This window comes from Equus przewalskii, chromosome 29 (genome assembly GCF_037783145.1).
Source record: "Equus przewalskii isolate Varuska chromosome 29, EquPr2, whole genome shotgun sequence".
NCBI lineage: Eukaryota > Metazoa > Chordata > Mammalia > Perissodactyla > Equidae > Equus > Equus przewalskii.
The window spans coordinates 8,518,048-8,531,614 of record NC_091859.1 but is presented as its reverse complement, the minus strand read 5'-3'; the positions used below and the strand labels follow the sequence as shown (position 1 = coordinate 8,531,614).

The 13,567-nt window shown below is 35.0% G+C and overlaps 1 protein-coding gene across 3 annotated transcripts in view; it reads right to left on the bottom strand.

Moving 5' to 3' along the window:
- The window catches only part of PTPRQ (protein tyrosine phosphatase receptor type Q), a 206,806-nt gene that overhangs the window by 67,977 nt on the left and 125,262 nt on the right, over nt 1-13,567 (bottom strand). The window lies entirely within an intron of this gene.

Genomic DNA, 13,567 nt, shown 5'->3' with positions numbered 1-13,567 from the left:
AGATGCAATTCCTTCCAAAATATTTAATATACATAAAAAACTTCCACATGAGAAATTATTAATCATAAATACACGATTTTTTAAACTCAAAATAATTTTGAAAAGAAAGCATTACTAGTGCTAAAATAAATCTTTTGAATAAATAAATATTTTTATTTAAAAATAGGCTAACAATATCGTTTTAAACTTGCGGAAGCATATTTGACTGCAGAAAAGTGAAACTGGTACGAGGAAATTAGATTTAAAATGCATTGTCTAACGAATGAAAATTGGGTTGGTTTTATTGTTTTCACTGAGGGAGTAGCATAGAAAATAGGTTATACAACTGATCTTATTATTAAATATGTAAACATTCCCTGAATTCATTATGATTCCACATAAATTCTTTAATTCGTTCTGGTTTTATTATTGTTGTTTTTTCATCGAGAGGGAAAAACAAGACATGATATTTTAAGGAACCGACTGCTGAAAACCTTGTGCAAGTTTTCATTGGTGAAACCACTAGGAATTAGAAGAGTTTATAGTATGTTAAGAACTATTTAGTGATAGTTAATTTGGCATAGACATTGGCCTAGGAACACTGTTACACACATCTTGTCCTCCTGTGGCCCATAGTCAATTCTAGGGACATTAAATATTGGGAGATAAGTATTTCCTAGTATATCTGATTTTTAAAATCCACATGAACAAATATTATTGACCAAATATTATTCCATAGATACTGAGAAGATATAAAAAGGAAGATAAAATATTCTTCTCCTCAAATAATTTAGAAGAACAACAAGTTGTGTGATCTTGATCAAACAACAAAACTTCTGCACCTCACTTTCCTCTTCATATGCACATTTCATAGTGTTCTAAAGGGAATAATGAAGACAACAAAATGTGAAAAGTGGCCAGTTTAGTGTTTTGCCCAGTGTTTTCAATTAAGACAATATATTATAATAAATGGCAAACTAAAGATAAGGGAGTAATTAGAAATGCAAATAATCTACTATGAGAGGGCAAAGGGCAAAGAGGTGAATAGAGACGGGGCAGGGAGTCAAAGTAAGGCTGCCCAGAGGAGATGGGAAATGAATAGGCTTTGAAAGATGAGAGGATTTCAGTGACCAGAAGAGCGGGTTTGGGACATTTCTGTGCTAAGAGGATCATAAGCAAAGCCACAAAGACATAAACAACAGGGTCCACAGAAAGAATTTTAGTGCTGTAGAATTACTTTCCTTGGTAATCTTATGTTTATTATTTTATGCATTCAAAAATGTTACTCTAGGAAGGGATCCACATATTTCACCAGACCGCCAAAGGAATTCATGATACAAAAAGGATCCAGGATCCCTAAATTCAAGGAATAGAGATGTCACAGAGAGACCAGTGCTCATGGAAGGATACAGTAGAGAACAAGCCTCAAACAGTAATTTGGGAACTAAGTTAGGGAGAACTTGACTATTGTGATAAAGAGTTTGAAGTTTATTCTTTAAACAATGGGATGTCACTGAAAGTTTTTGAGAAAGGAAGTATTTTTCCAATGATTTAGGAAGAAAACTCAGGTAGCTATGAAAAAGGTAAGCCCCTGAAACATTGAGTCCTGATAGGCTTTTCCAAAAAGTCAGGTGGGATATGATGAGGCTCCAATTTAGAACAGTGACAGTAGATGTAGATAGGAGGAGCTGAAGCCTAGAGTCATTTACAAAATATAATAGAAAGAACTCAGGGACTGACTAGGTATGGGTACAAACTGAGATAAAGAAAGTAGTAAAAGCTAATTCATGTATTAACAGTCAAAGAATGTTGATGGAGTTCACAAGAACAGCACAGTTAGGAACAGATACTGCTTTTGGACGCCCTCACAGAATAAGGCACTCCATTTTCAAGAGTGGCAACATTTCCAAACTGGATATTCCTTACAAATGCCATACCCACCTTCTCCTTAACAAACAGTAGCTCTGAATCTCTTTATTCAAAATTTTAAACAAGAGGATGGGCTTCAGAACCATGTACACTATTACTGATCATTATTACATACTCTGTTCGTGGAGAAATTTGCTTTGAAAAATGTTTTGCAGGTTTCAATGGCCTATCTTTTGCCTTTTCCTCTGTATGAGAATGGGTTAGAAGCTTAGTATAAATTTATGAAGCCTCCTTGATTATCAATGTTTTTGCAAAACTTGCATTCCAGTTCTGTAAGAACAATTGTGGAGAAGAACAATTTTCTGACAGGCCACACATTTCAAGTGGTATAGGACAGGAAAATATTTCTGGCTCCCCTTCTCTTTATTCATACCCAAATATTCTGTTGGCTTTTAGATGAGATTTATATATTCATCCAACAAATATTTATTGAGTATCTTCTATGTGCCAGGCATAGGAAGACACAAAGTGCATAGAAGTGATCAAAGTAGACGTGGACTTATCCGCAGAGAGCTTCTAGAATGTGACTGCTCTCCTTCACCCAACACCTACTACTTGCCAGACACTTGTGAGGTGCTGGGGATATAGAAGAGATCCAAAGAAACAAAGATCACGGAAGCTTTCTTTTATTAGAGGGAGACAAATAATATATAAGCGTATTATAAAAATTTAGGTAAATTATCTGATCGGTGGTTACCAGGGAAAAGGGGGGGTGGGGGGAGGGCACAGAGGGGGAAGTGGTGTACCCACAACATGACTAACAAAAATGTACAACTGAAATCTCACAAGGTTGTAATCTATCATAACATTAATAAAAAAAAAAATTTAGGTAAATTAATATATAATATACAAGCAAATTATACACCATGTTAGGAAGTGACATGTACCATGGCAAACAATGAAGTAGGATAATGGGAATGAGGATGCTGATGGAAATTATTATGTTAAATACGGTAGTCAGAGAATACCTCTCTAAGCAGATTGAAGGAGATGAGGGAGCATGGGGAGGGTCAAAGGAAGGGAATCAAAGGAAGGAGCATGGCCACTGCAAAGGCCCTGAGGCAGGATTTTGCCTGCTGTATTCTTGGAATTACAAGGACTTCAGTGCGTGTGGAGCCAAGAAAGTCAGAATGAGAGTCAGAGAGGAAATGGGAGCCAGATTGTGCCAAGCCTTTAAAGCCACTGCTAAGGTCTTTGTACGAACTACTATCCTGGACAAAAAAGACAACTGTCATAGTTTATTATAATGAACTAAAAAAGACCTCTATAGATTATGATCCTTGGTATCTAACTCATACCAATAAGATGGGTCAAAATTAATTAGATCAAAAGAGCACAGATTATCTCCAGAATCTACTTGATTCATGTACCTGTATAAAGTATACCAACTCAGTGGCTGTCAGGACTATACTTTTAAACCCAACTTATTCTAGCAGGCAGGCAAGGTGGTATGTTTTTATCGCCCAGCCATCATGGACAGCTTACTCAGAATTTTCTGTGACAAGAACTTTGATGAGATTTTTCTGTGACTATGTGGATGAGATTAATTTATTATATTTCCAGAGAAATATGTTCATGTCTTCCCTGCTCTGTAGCCTGGACCTTCGGGATCTCAACTGAGGATGGATCCAAAACCATTTCCCAAGGGAAACCTTGGTTAGTCTTGCAAGTATGTCTGTAGACCAGCTCAGAAAGCAGTGTGATGCCTTGTTTCAACTTCTCGTCTTTCATAGTGAAATGTCAATGCTGCAATCATTCATTTCATACTGGCAATCAAAGCCCTCATCAAGGAGTGTCTGCTACCCCAAGCAGAGTGGAGAGAAAAATGACATTCAAAGATCATTCACGGCACATACTAACCACTTGTACTACTAAACATTTTAAGTTCTATACACTATAATCAATCATTATAAAAAGGCAAGATATTTAGCCCCTTGCTGAGCTGTGCTTTAATGCCATTTCTTGAACTTTTCCCAAAGTGTTTTTCTTTCTTTCTTTCTTTTTTTAAGAAATAATGACTCTTAACAACATTTGCATTTTCAGTAAACTTGAAACTGCCTCTTTTGTTATACAAGTGTTTCCTGTGTTGAATTCTTTGTGAAAAATATCTCTTAGAATTTATTATATCAATCTGTATTCTTGAAGGATTAGAATACGATGGAATAAGAACTCTTAAGTCTCAACTGAAAAATAAAAGTAAACATATGCGTAACTAAATTGATACACGAATATATAATATGCATGTAATATATAGCTGAATGTATATTTCATCTGTATAAAGCAAGGAAAGATAATCATCTGATTAATTCATAATTTAAGAGAAATATTTAGAAGATCAAAATGTCCAAGTCTATTAAAAACAGCATCTAATTATTTTAGTATTGTAAGCATATAAAATTTTCAAGTTTCTTTTAAGTAATTTTTTCTTAGAATTTATCAAGATACCAAAAATACATAATATAATATATCCACTATTATTTTTCTTTTACAACAGTGTATAGTAAACTATTATTGAAGTTACATAGGGGGAATACAAAATTATAATTATGAATGTCAACTACCAAAATAAGGTAAGCTGATAGCAGTAAGGTAGGGGGAATTGAAAATATGCCGGTTTAAAAGCTGAGTAACTGTACGCATCTTTGGGAGACTTTGTTTGTCTCCCCATAAACTGTCACATTCTGATTTAGGATTGTTTGTGAAATGAATCTAGCCAGTAATGGGCCAAGATATCACTCTACCCTTTCTCTTATAAATCACAGCAATTTACTCAGTAGGAATGATCTATCCTTATTCTCTCCTTCCCCATAATCCAATCACTTCCTCTCATAAGCACTTTCCCCCTGGTTTTCACAATAATGCATTTTCTGTAACTAACAACCATCATTTCCTGATTATCATGCTTCTATCCTTGCACAGGAATGTGGGTCTTATGTGGGTCAGGGTCATCTTTCCCATCCATCTGTGTCCCCATGCTAAGTGTGTTAGCTGAAAGGTGAGTCTGGATAGACCATCATTTTGCCTAGTCCATATAAAAGTTTGAAGGCCCTCAAGTCTATGCCACTGTGATTAAGAACCATCAAATTTTCTACACTTTGAGAACAAGCACATTCAAAGACTTATTAGCAACTTTGCCTTCTGCAGATCCCTGTAAATTTAATTTAATGATGAAAACTGTTGTAAAAAACACTCTGTAATTTTTAGTGCACCATGCTGTAGTGACTTTCCTAAAAGAAAATCATGAATAAATAAATGATTTGATAGCAGTTCACAAGACAGAAAATTTTGAGCTCTGTACACATGATTTAAATAGTCTGTACATCTATCTGAATTTAAGTTCAGTTTAAAGTGTATTTAAAGGGCCTACCTCCCACGGTATTTTAGTTTCAGGTTTTGGTACATTGGATTACCAGATTCCCAGCAACTGTCATCACTAAATGAAGGACTCTGTTCTTTTTCAGCTAGACAAGTGTTAATATAGCACTATGAGTTGGCTTTGATTCAGCACACCTAGAAGAATTGGCTTTGAGTTTTAGATGTCTCTCAGGACTAGAAGAAATCTAATTGTCTGGGTGGTTTGGGTGGATTCCTGGCACCTTAAACAAGTCAGGGCATCAGGGCCTTGAAGAAGTGCAACAATTAGACTTGACCACATTTGCACAGGCCAGGAACACCTCAGGACATGTCCTGCTGGTTACAACACTGCGATAACCAGCCATCCTTCCCTAGAGCCCAGTGATTTCTACTATTGGTGCATGAAGTATTTTCTACCATTTTTCAAGATTTTAATTTTGGTTTATAGTTAGATTTTTCCCAACAGCAAGATGGTATCAAAAGGGCAAATATTACAAGCTTAAGAATTTTTCCACTTAGACTGTTGGATGAGTACTGAGAATGATTCATGGAAGTCCTTGGTATTAGACTTCATTGTATGACCATTTTCTTTGATGCTTAATGAGTAGTTTTCTGGCTCATTTCAGGCTGGCTTAAATTGAAAAAAAGTACAAAATACAAAAACACCCTTCTTACCTCCGATACTAACCACGCCAGATAAGAATGAAAATATTCTAAAATTAGTGTTACTATTTTTAGGATCAGATAATACATCTTTTTCTAGATCAGCAAATGTTTATAAAACAACTTTCTGTAACGGTGGTTTCAAAATGTGGTCTCCAGACCAGCAGCATCAATATTACCCAGGAACTTGTTACAAAAGCAAATTCTGAGGCCACACTCCAGACTTACTGAATCAGAAGCTCTGGGTAGGGCTCAACACTGTGTTTTAACAAGCTCTCTTGATGATTCTAGTGCTAAAGTCCAAGTTAAGAACCACTGCTCTAAGGTATCAACATACCATTTGAAAAAGCAGTGGTATTACTCTTCAGATTAGGTGCCCAATGATTACAACTCTTGTTAAAAAGGTTGGAAAGGGAAATTAAATTATTGCTTCTGTGAAGGCTGGGGAACTATTGGTGGAGGGCTTGGGAGCTGATGAAAAACATGGAAATGTGCATCCAGCCGACAGAAACTCTACAGACTGCTCTCCTCCTACCTTCATTTGTTTGATTTCTGGATAAAATATAAAGAGGTTTCTCTCTACCATCACTCTCTCCCATTCCCAAAATTCTTAGAGTAATAAAGGTCATCATGTTTCATAAGAACATAAGAAGGCATCATCATAAGGAAGTATCATCAGCTCTATGGTATCTTGAAGCTCCATGTAGGAACAAACCGGAATAATTCAGATAAGACCATCACTATAATGGAGTATTAGGGCCAGGATAAATGTTGCTACCTCATCCTCCCATTCATTGTATGCAGGCATAATCAGGGTAAAGTAAATATCAAGGGTATCATTAAAGAGGAAAGAAACCAAATGTATATATAGTTTGAGGTTATGTGTTTCAGAGGAAGTCCCACCCAATTTGTTTGGGGTTGGCAATGGCTGTATTATGCACTTGTATAATATCTCCAGGTCTTCCTTAGTTCCAGTTGTCAGAGTTAATGATATCCCACAGTGATGATCCTTAAAGTTTCCTTCAACTGTTTGGTTTTTAGTACTTTTGCCAAAAAAAGGCATTCCATTTGCTTATGGAATGATTCTCCGTTATTTTCTTCATGGACTATCAACTTATTATGACACCACCTTGCTTATGGTGTTTCAAAAGATTTTTATTTATATTCTGGAAAACTCACTTAATAATCTGGCAAAAGCTTCTTTGACATTAAATATATAGTTGAATGCTTTATTAAATAGTTTAATTTTATATTCCTACTATTATTTCCTTTAAATTACAATTTCACCTGAATATCTTCTCTCTAATCATATTTAACACCCGTCCACCTCTTGATACTTTCATACCACCATGAGGCTTTGCTCAGGTCCTAGTCAAAATCTAAGAGCACAGGCTCTACCTTAGAAATGGATGAGGTTCACAAATGAAGTGATGTGTGCAGGGTAGTTAGCACAGTACTTGCACATAGTAGACACTCAATGAGCTTAGCTATTGTTGTTGTTATCCCTAACTACCCAGCCTAGGGCTCTCAATTCAGTTATTAGACCCAACCAAAAAGCGCCCTAAACCACCAGGCATAGTAATCCTATGGCCTTTTCACCATTGGGAGTTTTGCTTAGTCAAATCAGAATTCTCCTTGGTAAATGCAAGAAATGGAGCTTAATGCTTGCTGACCCAGGGCTTAATGCTGAGGCAGTTTACAACTGAGGTTAATTACCAAAAGGCACAAAGACTTAAGCCTACCTCACACTTCCATCTGAACCAAGGGAAAGAAGATTCTCAGAAGAATCAGAATAAATTCAATTCAACATGAGATTGGAAGTTTGAATTGAGAAATTGAGAGAATTTGTTTGAATTAAAAAGAATAAAATGCAGCTAGCTATAACGGGGGGAAAGATTTTTTCCCCTTTTTTCCTTATGATAACCAATATTTCTATAACGTTAATGATTTTAAAAAATAACATGCTGATAATCTTTATAAAAGTCTTGGATTTTTATTGATTTTGCTGAAAAACACATTCTACTTGCTTATGTAATGGGATTTAAAAATATTTTTATTTAAATCCTGGAAAACTTGTTTAATAATCTGGTAAAAGTGCTTTTGAATTAAATATATAGTTGAGTGCATTATTAAATAATTTAATTTTATATGCTTACTATTATATCCTTTAAATTACTATTTCACCCAAATATCTTCTCTATGTAATCATACTTAGCAGCCCAAATTTAAGCATTGTTCTCCTTTGTTTTCTTCATGGACTATAAACCTATTATGATCCCACCTGTACAAATTCCTTAATAGTTTATTACCTCAGTTAATCATCTAGATACTGTTAATGCTTCAATCCACTTTGAAATAGACATTTATTTTCCTTCATTGTTTGAAATCATTCTAAATTTATGATGGGAAAATTTCTTTCCTATATGCAATAATTCATAGTTCTTATGTTAATTACTGAATAGCAAACATAAAGAATAGCCAGTAATATTAAGTAGACTGGTTTTGTGAAATAAAATAAGCTGAACATGTCAAATATAGATGGCAACTGACTGGGAGAATTTTAATTTTGCAATAACCATGCAAGTACTTGAAAGACAAGTTATAGGCAAAAAAAAATAATTGAAGAAATCAGTATGAACTATTTTGTAATATGATGAATTTTGACACTGAAATACTTTTGCGTTGAAGTCAAATACCTTCCTTGAGTCTAAATGCCATATTCATTCCGTTTTAGATATTGAGTAGGCATGTATGGTGGAACACACATGAGACATGATCACCTGGTCATCTCAGCTCTTAAGGAACTCAGAGTTCCACAACAGAGAAAGAGAGAAACAGTTATGACACAGTATGTTCGGTACCTTCGAAACGAGTTTTGGGAGCTGGGAATGAAAAGAGGAATTTACAGAAGGCTTCACAAAGGAGATGTTGGATGTGAAACATAAAGAAAAGGAAGCTAGTCTCCAAACGAAGAGGACAGAAAGAACAGTAAAAAAGAATAGCAAAGATTCTGGAGCGTAAAGGAGAAAGAACAAGGCATGTGTGGGGAATAGAAGCAAAATCATAAATAACCTTATAGAATATACTAAAAGCTATGATTTTTACACAACAGGCAAACAGAAAACTATCAAAGATTTTAAGCAGAGGAATAACATGATCAGACAGGTGTATTCAAAAGCTGGGTACAGGTGGAGGGTAGAACATGGGAACAGAAAGACCATTTAGATATCTTTTGTAATAATCCAGGAGATAATTTTTAAGGGTCTGTATTTAGAGATCTTTAACAGAGAAAAATAAATAAAATCAGGAAATATTTAGAAGATAAATTCAATAGGACTCAGGTATGGACTTGGGGTTGGGGATGGGCAGAAAGAATTAAGAATGACTCCTTAATTGCTGGCTTGATCTGTCAGATGCATAGTGGTACAATACACTGAAACAGAGAACACACAGAGAGGAAAAGGTTTGCCATGGGGTAGAGGCAGTGGTCATATGGGGTCTGAGAAGTCTGTAGAAATCTAAGTGGTCGTACCGGCAACTTCAATGTACAGGTCTAGAAGAGAGAGATGTTGTCTTGAATTACACATTTGGGAGTCTCAGACAGCTAACTTAAAAGACTTCCAACAGCATCTAATTAATTTCACAGAAGTAAAACCATCATGTCTGGAATAAATTATATTCATTTCCTCTAGTGGGAACAGAATAGAGACTATCCCAAAAATGCACTGGCACCAAATGGGCTTCTTTATGTTTTAGATTATATTTTCCTATTTACTGATGGCTAATATCTCTTTTTATCATTATATAATGGCGTCTTTATAGAGATAACATCTACTTCTGTTATAATAGCATTCATCACATTATAAGTGCATTACACCATTTAAAATAAATTAAGGAAAACAGTTGAATGTACAGCAATTCATTAACAATTTCTTATTTTAAAAAGCGTTAAGGTGTACTTTACGCTCTATTTGGTTTTTCTTCTTTTTAGATCATAAAGTTGCATTCTTTGGAAGCTTCTTTGATGAGGCATGTTTTGCTGAATTTTTTTTTAAGCTAACAGATGTTTGGGTAGTTAAAATTCCTCATGAGTATGGTATCCTGTGGTTTTCACAACCTAAGAGTTACCCCAGGAATTTTCCTTTCGAGCTGTCTCCCAGTCCTGGTGGTCTATAGGAGATGCACATTATGAGAGTCCCATTTCATTCCATACTAATTTCACACCCACACTTTTTCCATGTTGTACATTTTCTCAGCATTATAAGTTCTTATTGTGCACCAAAGAGATATTTACCAGTTTTCCAGTCCACATTCCTCCCACACACACAACTCGAACTGCTTTTGAGTATAAGGATAATCAGAAAAATAAGAAATGAGTAAAATAATCTGCAAGACTTTAATGTTTCAAGTTAAGTATTTCTGCCATTTGTAATTTTTGTGCTTATGTTTGTATCTGTGCACACTCAGCATGAAGTAGAGAGTTATGGCTATTATACAGATGATTTAAGGAGAAAAGCAACTTGGCTTCAATTATCTAGATCATAGTATGTGGGAGAAAAAAAATGTTAGCTTTAAGATTCAGAGAGTAACCCAATGAAATTCTCAGCTTGCATTCTAACTTTGCTCCCTATATCTTCAATTTCGGTTCTCTTCTTTATGAGCTCTGAGAGTTAATACAACATACTTTGTTATTCTATAAGCCATTTTAGAATATTTTACTCAAACTGGGTGGTCTTTTATTTGAGTTACTCAAATTTTGAATAATTTGATTTCAAACTAACCATCAATTGCTGTCTTTATCAAGCTCCAGGTTTTGATAAGAAGTTCTATTAATAAATGTTTGAGCATAACTTGATGCCATTAGAACAAAATGTGCACTTATCTGAAATAGTAATTTTATGCTATTTCACATTGCTGCTTAGTCTTTCTATGATTCAGAGAAATCATTCATTTTCATCATTTTATCTTCTTATGTCATATAATGAGATACACCTCTTTTTTTGAGTCAATGATAAATCATGCAAAATTTATTGATTTCCTTCATCTAGATTACTTTTTATGTTTGCAAAATGTCTATAATACTTTTCATCTTTGGTAGGCAGAGTCAACATCTAAGCGCTATTTAATTTTAATATTAAAACATTTCTGCTCTTGAAGAATTTTGTTGCTTGACTATTCTAATTTCTCTTATTCTTATACCTTATGTTAGCTCCCCAGGTATTTATTATCCTGAAATAATATATGTAGTATCTTTTTGTCATTCATATCAAATGCAATCTCAGATTATCTCTCTATGGCTTAACATAATAAATAAAACTTTTACTGTATAATAATGAAATTCAGAAATTCAAATATATTTATCATTAGAAAAATGTCCCCTCTGTTCCTGAGACTAAAATAAGAGTAACCAACTCATTCTCATAACTTACACAATTAAAATAATTATCCCCACTCACATAGTCATTCTCAGCTGGAAAGACAGTTTGAGAACGCCAAGAAAAATCATGCCTGTTATCACAAATTCTGAAATATGCAAATCTTTTCACATTTCTTTCTTAATCACAGTGGTAAAAAATGCAACTCTCCATGTATCCTCTGGAAATAAAGTAGGAACATCCTTCTATTTTATTGACAAGCCACAGAGTAGAAAATCAGCCTCTAAGGAAAGAAAAGGAAAAGGGAACAGGAGTAGTACAGAAAATCTCCTTAAGTACTGATACATTTCTTCATACTCAGCTATTCTCTGATTGTGAATTCAAATGGCAGCATGAGATGCTAGACCTAGAGAGAGAAAAATACTGATAAAAGACAAACTGGTACTCCATATGGAGGTGCTCTGTGGATTAGTTACCAGGTAAAGGCCTGGAAGCTGGGAGGGAAGCCAAGATTATTCTCTCCATTGCACCAAGGACTAACCAACCAACCCACCAACCAACCAACCACCAAGGGCAAAGGGAGACATCCTGGTGGAATTAGGAAAATGATGTATTAAAATAAAAATAAGCTGTCACTGATTGTGATCATCTTTGAAATATTCTATCATTATTCCTTTAGACCAGAATGAGCAAAATGGAGCAATAAGGAGTTGAAAGCAGCCTGTACTAAATTCTAGTGAGTGGGCCATAGACCTTAAAAGGGGGTAAGAAATGAAGCGACTAGAGAAGGAATGACAACTAATAGTTGAAAGACTCCCAAATTTTCAGAATTGAGAATGTGGGATTATTTAAAAATCCAACTTCCCGGTTTCATTTACCAGCTTCTGAATTGATCACGTTATATGTTGTTTTATACTAACTGAACATCTATCACCATGTCTAGAGTGCTTGAAGAGATGATGCATTTAGAAAGTCCACTTCCTGGCTCACTGAAGTAGATAGAAGTGGTGCTATCCAAGCAAGATGCTCATAAAGAGTAGGATTGGAACCTTTAGTGGCAGCAGATACACAGGCACAAGGTCTGTTTTAACGAAAGGCTACAGCACACTTCCTCAGCATTGTAAGCACCTATTGTGCACCACAGAGATATTTAACAACTTTCCATTCTACATTCCTCCCACTACTGCTGTGTTTGGTTTGAACAACTAAGTGTTTTTAAATTAAAAAAAAATTGTCACAAACATGAAATTGAGTATTTTAATATTAAAAAAATTCTAAATTTCCTATACCTCTGAAAACATCTAAGTCCTAATAGCATGGCCTCTCTAGTTTCCACCACTCTCAGTTGCCTTGCATCAGCCTGCTCTATTCATTATGGTACATGACTGACCCCTTTAGGTAACTTCCAGTTGCCCCTGGGACTTTAACGTCTATTCATTCAGTCAATGTCCCATTTTTCCATCAAATCTGCACTTGTGATTCTATTTATTCCTATTGACTGAAGCAACTAAAATCCCTAGTGTTACCTATGTTCTCATCTCTAAACATTTCTTTTTGTTTTCTAGTTAATTAGATTAGGATAGTTATGTCTTCTCAAAATCAACAGGTTCAAAATAACCACACTTATTGACTTATCCAAACCCAAATTTGATTTTTTCTGTATTTCTTTTTTCGTTGTTATGGCACTGTCATCCTCCCCCTCACCGGCACTGGAAAACAATTCATTCTCCCTTACCCACTATAGCTTATTCGATCAAGTTTTACTCATTCAGGAGATATTTATACTGTTACTAGGCACTATTCTAGTCAATAAAGAAACAGCAATAATCAAGACATATTCTAAAAACAAACAAAAATAAAAAATGACCAGATAATTCTAAATGTTCATTAAAATAAGGTGATGTTCCAGAAAACTATTCAGTTTTCCTTATCTTTTTGGATTAAGCAGACATGGAAATTCTTCTGAGCAGGAATCATTTAAGTAGAGATATACATTATAAAAATCTGCTCATGTGAACATGGAGGTAGAAGAACATTCCAGTCAAAAAGCACAGGGATTGCAAAGGCCCACGTTCCAGGAGTTTAGTGTGTTCAAGCAACAGAAAAATGCCCAGTGTGAGTGGAGGGTAAAGGTAAGTGGGAAAGTGGTTGTAGATGAGGTTAGAGTGTTGGGAAGAGCCAGGTCATGTAGGCCTTTGTTCACTGTGTTAAGAAATTTGAATTTTATTTTAAGAGCAATAGGAATTCATCGGATGGCTTTAAATAAG